Here is a 9069-nt window from a genome sequence, read left to right on the forward strand (position 1 = left end):
TCTCAACTCTCCAAAAACATCACATACAGCCCCTTACATTCCTATGTTCGGTCAAAATATTGACCTGTGTAGAAAACGTGCTTGACTGTTGACCACACCAATGCCACGTGTCATTTTTTATTAAATTTTTCCATTGAGACCCCTACTCGGCGAGCAAGCCCAATTGTGCTCGGTGATCAACTACCAGAGATGGATTTCGATCAGAATTCTTATGCCAGAATGGAAAATTTTAATAAAAAAAATGACACGTGACATTGGTGTGGTCAATAGTCAAGCGCGTTTTCTACATGGGTCAATATTTTGTCCGAACATAGGGGTGTAAGGGGCTGTATGTGATGTTTTTAGAGAGTTGAGGGAGTTGAGAGGTTGTCCCCTTAGTTGAGGGGGTCAGGTGAAAAAAAGTTATAAATTTAGGGGGCTTGGTGCCTATTAAGCCTAAATACTTGAATGAGTCACACATGTTATTTAATCACTGATAGACAAAAGATAGGATTAATACAAATTAGTATTAGTTAGTAATGTTGTTAATAACCTAACTATCTAGGAATTATACTCGTATATGATTGAGTTCAAGAATCCACATAATTAAAGTGGTGCGTAGTCACTTAAGGTGAAACCTACTAAAATGAGATTCTAGCTCACTAGAAGATTTCTGAAATCCTCTGAATTCATGTTGGTTTTATTAAAATAGTAGGAGCATTTTTACATTAAAGTCCTAAACACTAAACTGTAAAATGAATCAAATAAATCAACACGTATCTCTTTTAACATCTCAAGTCGTAATAAAGATTTATAATAATTAAGCAGGAACCACACTTTATAGGATATGATGCATTCCATGATGGACACTTCAATAACTAAAGCAACTAAATTCAAAGATTCACGAGCATCTTCAATAGTCCCCAAAGTTCACAGCTTATGTGCCTAATATATGATTATATCGTAATTTTCTGCTAATTCAATGATAAACGTACATTATAATTGTTATGCACAATGTGAATGGAAATTTAGTGAAGAGCCATCGTTTTAGATCCAAAAATCTATATCTATGTACAACATGGTTGATTAAACCTTTAAAATTTGTTCGATATATCATATTTACTAAAAAAATAATAAATATGACATTCATAACACTTCACAAAAGTAGTGCACTTCAAATTTCTTTAATTAAAATTAAACAAGAAAATGGGAAAAACTTATCATGTTTGTCCTAATCAATATCGGATCAATGCATGCAACATCATTACTAGAAATCTACATGGAAGCCTATATTGGATAGTTCCCATTCAACATAGAGTCTTCTCGAACAGTTTTCTTCCTATCAAAAAACAAAAATTCAAATATATCAACTCAATGTTGTTCAATTAGAACCCTAAATGGTTGGAAATAAAGAAAAAAATAATAAAAATTTATCAAAAAATTATTGCGGCGTGGACGGGCTACTTCCTTGAAAGCGATTTGTCCAATAGGTGAGGAGAGATATAATGAACGTTTATAGAGAGAAATCTCCGAAAATAATGATTTGGAAACTATAAAATTTGATTTCATAATAAATGTGGTCCTAAACAACTTTAATTTTTGGAATTTTCCACTTTGAAGTCGTTAACCATTATTTTTATAATGTCAAACTAAATAATCATCATTTTTAATAAAACGAAAACCTTAGTTCTACATGTACCAAGTTGATAAAAAAAAAAGGCTTCATACATCATTTGCCTCGTGAACTTGTTTATAAAGTTTGATTGGCCCCCTGAACTTTCAAAGTGTCCCAATAGCTCCCTCAACTTGGATAAAAGGTTCAGTTAGCCCCCTAAACTTGTATAAAATGTAATCAATTGGTCACTTGGTTGCAAAAAAAAAAAAGTAAGTTAAATACGGAAGATGTATTGCAGACCACTTAAAATGTTATTACATAATTCAAAGAATAAATTAAAATGGTAGTTCTTACTCGCTCAACTATAAAACTTGTCTTCTAGAAGATCTTTAATATTACCGACCTTGGTCGTTTTACTTTTTTTTAAGATGCAAGCAATACATCTTCCGCACTGAACTTAATTTTTTTGCAACCAAGTGATCAGTTGATTACATTTTTCGTAAAATTCAAGTGTCTAACTAAACATTTTATACAAGTTGAAAAAATTATCGAGACACTTTAAAAGTTCAGAGGGCCAATTAATTTTTTTGTGGGGACAAATTCACATGCCAAATAATATATTAAACCAAAAGTGAAAGGACAATCACATTTTTTTTTCCTTTACCGTGCATCCCCTCGTGAAGCATGTGCTGATTTTATTTACATTACTCGACAAAACTGAGGTTGAAGTCTCTCTATAAATTGCATCATAGATTACCCAATAAATTGCATTATCATTCTCAAAAACTAGAATAAAACATTAAAGCCAGAGCAATAAAAAATGGCAGTTCAGACACCAACAAAACCAGAAGACGTTCTTCGTGGTTGCTTGAAAAACCGTCCAGAGAGTGTTTGGGGTCAAAGTTTTGCTTCTCTTGCTCCACTCCATTCGGTATATATCTATGCTTTGCCCCTATATATATATATATATATATGTATATATATTGTATTTACAGTATAAGTAAATTGAGGTGCTGGAATTGTCATTTTGAACAAATTGCAAAGATTGTTTTAAATATATTGGGATGAGAAAAGGATGGTTTTAAAAGTTTGAGGATCATTTGTTGTTTAAATGAAAATTGGAAGGTTTGAGTATATATTATGCCCCTCTCTCTGTTTATATATAGGTAAATACGTTTTGATCATACGAATCTTAATGATCATGTAAAATTTGGTCATTCACTATTAGATCTACACTTATAAGAATCATAAGGTGGAGTTTCAGATGATCCTAAACTTAGATTTAACCCTATATTTTAACTTCCATGATGTTTAGTGGTCGTATTATATAATAATATAATGCTTAATTCTTAATTTTTGTTTTATAATTATTAAGTTTCCTATAGAAAGATTAAACTGTTGAATATTTCAAATATTTGAAGGACTGAAGTGTTGAATAGAATAAAAGTTAATGACTAACCAATATATTGTTAAAATACGAGTATTAAATAGTGTGTTGGTCAAAATTTACGATATACTTAAATTATATATATATATATACATATACATTCAGCCCCATGCTTAACAGATGAGACACAAATTTAGCATCTACATTACAAAACAATTCAATTTTAAGCTTAATGATATCGAACAATGTAATTTCAAGCATTATTGATAAAATGTAATTTTTTTTCACATGCAATTTGATGTTTCTGACCACCTTCTACCCTTCAATATTGTGCTCACCAATAAAGTTTAAAATTGTACAATTTTTGTTAATGAAAAAAAAAATAAACTTATACCAATTGAGTTCGACTTGAATGGTTAAGGATTTCAAATTGCTTAAACTAGATTTAAAGTTCGAATCTCAGCGTACGCAGAAAGCTTTAATTGAAAGAGATCCACCCAAATCAACTTTCTTTCAATAGCTATAACATTAATTATTATACGATGCTAAATTATATTTTATAGGATAAATTATAAAAATAAATATATATTTGTAAAATTGACTTTTTGGTATAAACCATTGTAGAACGGGTATGATGTAAATAATTTTACTAACATCACCAAAATTTTAAAAACAATTCTAACAAGAAAATAAACTAATAAAATGATTCAAATAAGCCTTGTTTACTGAAAGTGTTAACCAAAAATTATATCCTTGTAAATGGAAGAAATGTGAGACCTCTATTTGTTAACATCTTTAGAAACCGTGACACCATAAGATTTATTTTTTTTACTTACTCGTACTTTATATTATGTCTGACATATATTTTGTATGTTATTTGCATAGGAATTGGAATCACACGCCAAAGATGTGGAAACACTGAAAGTAAAAGTGAAAAATATGCTACTTCATTCTACAAATGAGTTAAGAGACAATATTCAGTTAATTAATTTATTATGTCGCCTTGGTGTATCCTATCATTTCGAGGTCGAAATCAATGAACAACTCAATCATATTTTTACTATGCTTCCTAAACTCTTGGAAGATAATGACTATGACCTCTGTATTCTAGCAAATTTATTTCGAGTCTTGAGACAATATGGATACAAAATGACATGCGGTTAGTACTTATCTCTTATAAATATTTGCATGCACACGCTGATATTTATATATTATCTGATATTTATATATCATCTCAGACTTCTCACATACATATTGATACTTATGAAAGCAATAAATTTTGACATATAATTATGAACGTTTGAAAAATCAGATGTGTTTAAGAAGTTTAAAGATGTGAATGGAGATTTCAAGGAGGACATCACTAATGATGTCAATGGTATCATTTGCTTGTACGAAGCATGTCTTCTTGCTATTCCTGGAGAAGATATATTAGATGAAGCCCTTGCTTTCACAAGGAAACATCTAGAAACTTTAGCTGAAAACTCAAGCCCTCATCTTCAGAAACATATAAGGAACAGTTTGATGTACCCATCTCACCGCACCATTGAAAGACTTGATGTTTTACATTATATATCCTTTTACGAGGAAGATGAATTTGCGGATGAAACTCTTCTCAAATTCGCCAAGTTGGATTACAATGGACTCCAATTACTCTATAGAAAAGAGTTAGCTTTACTTTCGAGGTAAGTAACTATCAGAATTTGATCCCACCACTAAACATATCAACTCATTGTTATTATTTATATTTACGTATCTAATATATTACTTAATTATCAATATAAAAATATTAGGATACTATTTAATTTGTCTTGAATATTATTATATATATGATAATAGTAATTAGTATACAATATATATATATATATATATATATATATATATATATATATATATCATTTAATCATTTTTAATATAATGTAATTTTTAATTTATAGTATATGTAAATTAATATAGTTATACTAATTGTAATAATATGCTACATTTTTCTCAAAATAATAATAATAATAATAATAATAATAATATGCAACATGCATCACTCTCTCAACTCTAAACTGCTATATATATATATATATATATATATATATATATATATATATATATATAGTAATACAATAATGTATTACCGTTATATATAGTCATATAGTAATCTTAAATCTTATATATATCAATTAATGTAACAAAGTTCTAAACCCTAAATCTTATATACTAATCTTAAATCATAAACCTCAAACTAATTATAATAATATACTATATATTAGGTTGAATATATATATTAGGGCTTCCTGAACTTGGTTTAAAAAACCAATTGATCTTTTGAACTTTAATCTCTAATATACTATATAGTAGGTTGATCTTTTGATCCTTAATCTCTAAACTTTGTTAAATGACATGATTAACCCCTTAGTATTATGTACCTAGATGAAAGCTGATTTGAATTTTATTACTTTATGTAAAGTTCAGAGGTGCAATAGGTAACTTTAAGGAAGTTTAATAGGCGAATATGTCACTTTAAGTTTAGGGAGGTCAATAGGCCACTAAATAAGTTGACGAGGGTTAACGAGGAGTTCAATCAGTTTCCTCGACCTAAGTACAGGTGCTCCTCAAATATTAAGAGTATATTTCTGTTCATACTCTCAAAGTACTTAAGATAAAAAAAAATATCCGTATTTTATTTTGTAGGTGGTGGAACAATTTAAATGTTGTGGAAAACCTTCCTTATGCAAGAGATAGACTTGTAGAGTCATATATATGGGCACTCGGATCCATTTTCGAGCCACAATACAGTATTTCTCGGATTCTTATATCCAAGTTTGTGGCAGTGATAACACTGATGGACGATACATATGATTCATATGGTACCATTGATGAACTTCGATTCCTCACAGGTGCATTGCAAAGGTAATTTATAAATAGATAGGTATATAGATTGAGTCACTCTCTACTAGATTATGATACATAATTTACATATTTTTTTTTACAAAATCCAGGTCCACTATAGATGCTGTTGATGAACTACCAGTGTCTATGAAATTTATTTACAGGGCTATCTTTGAATTAACAGAGAATGACGACACTCAAGGATGCTCTTGTAAAATAACTTTTGCAAAGGAAATGGTATATATTTATAAGTTAAATATTGAAGTAATTTCTTTTTATAAAAAGTGTCACTTGTCACCATATATATATATGATAGTTGTAACTTATTAAGTTATATATTAATAACTAGATGGCAGAGCTGGCGATAGCCTACAATATAGAGGCAATTTGGCAAAAAGAAAGGAAAGCACCATCATTCGACGAGTATATGAAAAATGAAAAAGTGACTAGCACTTACGACATTCTTACATCCGCATTCATTCTTGGAGTAGAAAATATGGGTATGAAGGAAATCCTTTGGATACGAAATGATCCTGAAATTGTTGTTGGTGCCAAATTATATCCTCGTTTCCTAAATGACATTGATGGAGTACGAACGGTATGTTGCATAATTAATTTATTAATTTTATAAACTCATACTATTATAGTTGATGCAAATTTGATCTAAACATTTAAACTAATAGGTAAGTTCCAACAGTAGTTTTTATCAGGCTCAATGCATTTATAACGTTGTTTGCTTGTCCAGAAAAATCAATTGCCCTTGTAATTTGGAAATACATTTTTTACCCTCATCATCTTGTTTAAAGTTATCTATTGTCTCTTTAAAGTAACCTATCAAACCCGCCAACTTGCTTATATTGATATATTATCCTCATGAACTTGCTTAAAGTGTTTTAATTTTCATTTGTCTATGGATTTTAGCGGACCCATAAGCCACTTTAAGCAGTTCAATGCTAATTAATATGTTTTCAAAGTATATGGAGCTAGGAATGTACTAGACTTTTTTTAGTATTATCTCTGATAGTCCGCGCATGCAAATGGCTTTTAGGCTTGAAACGTGTATGACACAAGTCCATCTTAACTAGCATATGTTGAAATTTTCTTAACAAATGGAGTTGCTAAGATTTAAATCCCGCTCTCTTAGTGTAAGAGGATATGATACCGTGTTAAAAAAAACAATTTAATCCAAACATTTAAGTTGATATGCAAGGTATAAGAAACACGTAAATTCCTTTTAGACTTAAAGTGTGAACAACACAATGTTATCTTAACATGTGTTGATATTCTATGAATTAAATGATATCAGGATTTGAACAGTCGGTCATTTGGTTTAAGATGGCTCGATACCATTATCAATAAACCATTTTAACCTATAAACTTAAGCTGGTAAGTAAAAGAGAATATATTTTATTATTATGTTAAACATATGCATACATATTTCAATTAAAAGAGAAGTGGTGATTTAAATTTTGTTATATTTTTGTAAATTAAGATAAAAAAAATTATATGTGAAGGATGAGACGAAGAGAGGAGACTTTCCAAAAGCTTTTGATTGCTATATGATACAATATGGGGTGTCACAATATGAGGCGGTTGAAGCTATCCTAAAAATACTTGAAAATAAGTGGAAGGGAATGAATGAAGACTTGCTGAAGCCAACTACCTACCGTCCCCAGGATATTGCTCAAGTACACTGTCAACTATGCTCGCATTAGCATTTTTTTATACCAAGGCACCGATTGGTTTACCTATGGACATAACATAAAACAACTTATCACATCATTGTTGATTAATCCACTTCCAATATAATCAATATTGTTTTTTCAATTGGTTAAGTTTGAAGTTCTTGAAAATAATAGGTTTCCAAGTGAAACATTGTTATTGTGGTAGAGTTTTGGATTTGTGAGGGAATTTTATTCTCTAACTTTCACATGATTCATCCAATTGTATTTCATACTTTGGAGTTTCAATCATTTTATATTGTTTTTATAATGAGTGTAAGGGTGAAGTATGCATCAATAAATGTCGGGTGGGGGCAATTGCCACCACTATCTCTCAACTTTTTATATTAGGTTAATATACAAATTTTTCCTTGTATTTCCTGTTAGAAATAATAAATTTATTAATAGTCTTTATGTTGATTGTTATTAAGTTACTTTAGAATAACTTATGAGAAGTTATATGATGTTAAGTTATACTCTTAACTAGTCATTAAGAGTTATTAAGAGTTATTTATTAGGTTTGTAATAATTACATTTTGATGTACTATAAATAGTTATCTTGTATAAGCTAAAAGTGAAGAAGCACAAGTTAAAGAGAAATAAAATTAAGAAAAGCTTCCTCCTATATTTCTTTCACTTCTTCTATTCTTCTTTTCTCTCCAACAAAGTGGTATTAGAGCCAGATAAAAATTCTCCTGAAAATTGAGAATAATGGTGAAAAGAGAAATCGCCATTGATTCGTGGGAGACCAAGTCCCAGATTTGGAAAGCTATGCGCTTATGCATAGATGACATCAAAGAACAAGTTGATTCTTTGACCTTCGAGGAGATCAGGAGGGCGTTGGAAAATGATTTGGGATTGGAGAAATATGCTTTGGATGGACAAAAGAAATTTGTCATGCAATGTCTGGTGGAATCCTTAGAAAATGATGATGATGATTTCTGAGGATTTAGGAGAAATTAAGGTACAAGGACATGTATCCGATGATGAGGAGAAAATGGAAGATTCTCCTGTGATGGGCATTTTGCCAGAAACTGATCCAGTCAGTAAGAAGAAAGAAGTTCCAAGTAAGAGCAGATTACCACAGCCATATTGAAGAAAGATTCTTATATTAAAGCCAATTGTGAGGAAGTTACGACGAATAGTCTTTGTCGAATTTTAGAGGAAGATTTTGGACTTGATAAATTTGCACTTGATCCATATAAGAAATATATAGGCAATCTGTTAATTGAGGTATATCTATGTGCTGATGAGAATTCAGAGTCTTTAGAAAGAGAGATTGATGAGGACGACCAAGATGAAGATGGTGAAGTAAAACTGAGGCTTGAAAAAGAAATCAAAGCATCAGACAAGAAGCAAAGCAAACATATGGAAGAAGAAGCAAACGACAACAGAAGTACAGAAGGTATTGAGAAAGCCTCTCATAAAATCAAGCAAGTGCTTGAGAACAAATGTGAGGTCAAGCTAGTGAAGGAATTGAAGGAGAC

General features: G+C 30.3%; 1 pseudogene; it reads left to right on the forward strand.

Moving 5' to 3' along the window:
• Nucleotides 1-2375: 2375 nt before the first annotated feature.
• On the forward strand, nucleotides 2376-7920 carry LOC136202283 (terpene synthase 5-like; annotated as a pseudogene).
• Nucleotides 7921-9069: the final 1149 nt, after the last annotated feature.

This window comes from Euphorbia lathyris, chromosome 8 (assembly GCF_963576675.1).
Source record: "Euphorbia lathyris chromosome 8, ddEupLath1.1, whole genome shotgun sequence".
NCBI classification, from domain to species: Eukaryota; Viridiplantae; Streptophyta; class Magnoliopsida; order Malpighiales; family Euphorbiaceae; genus Euphorbia; species Euphorbia lathyris.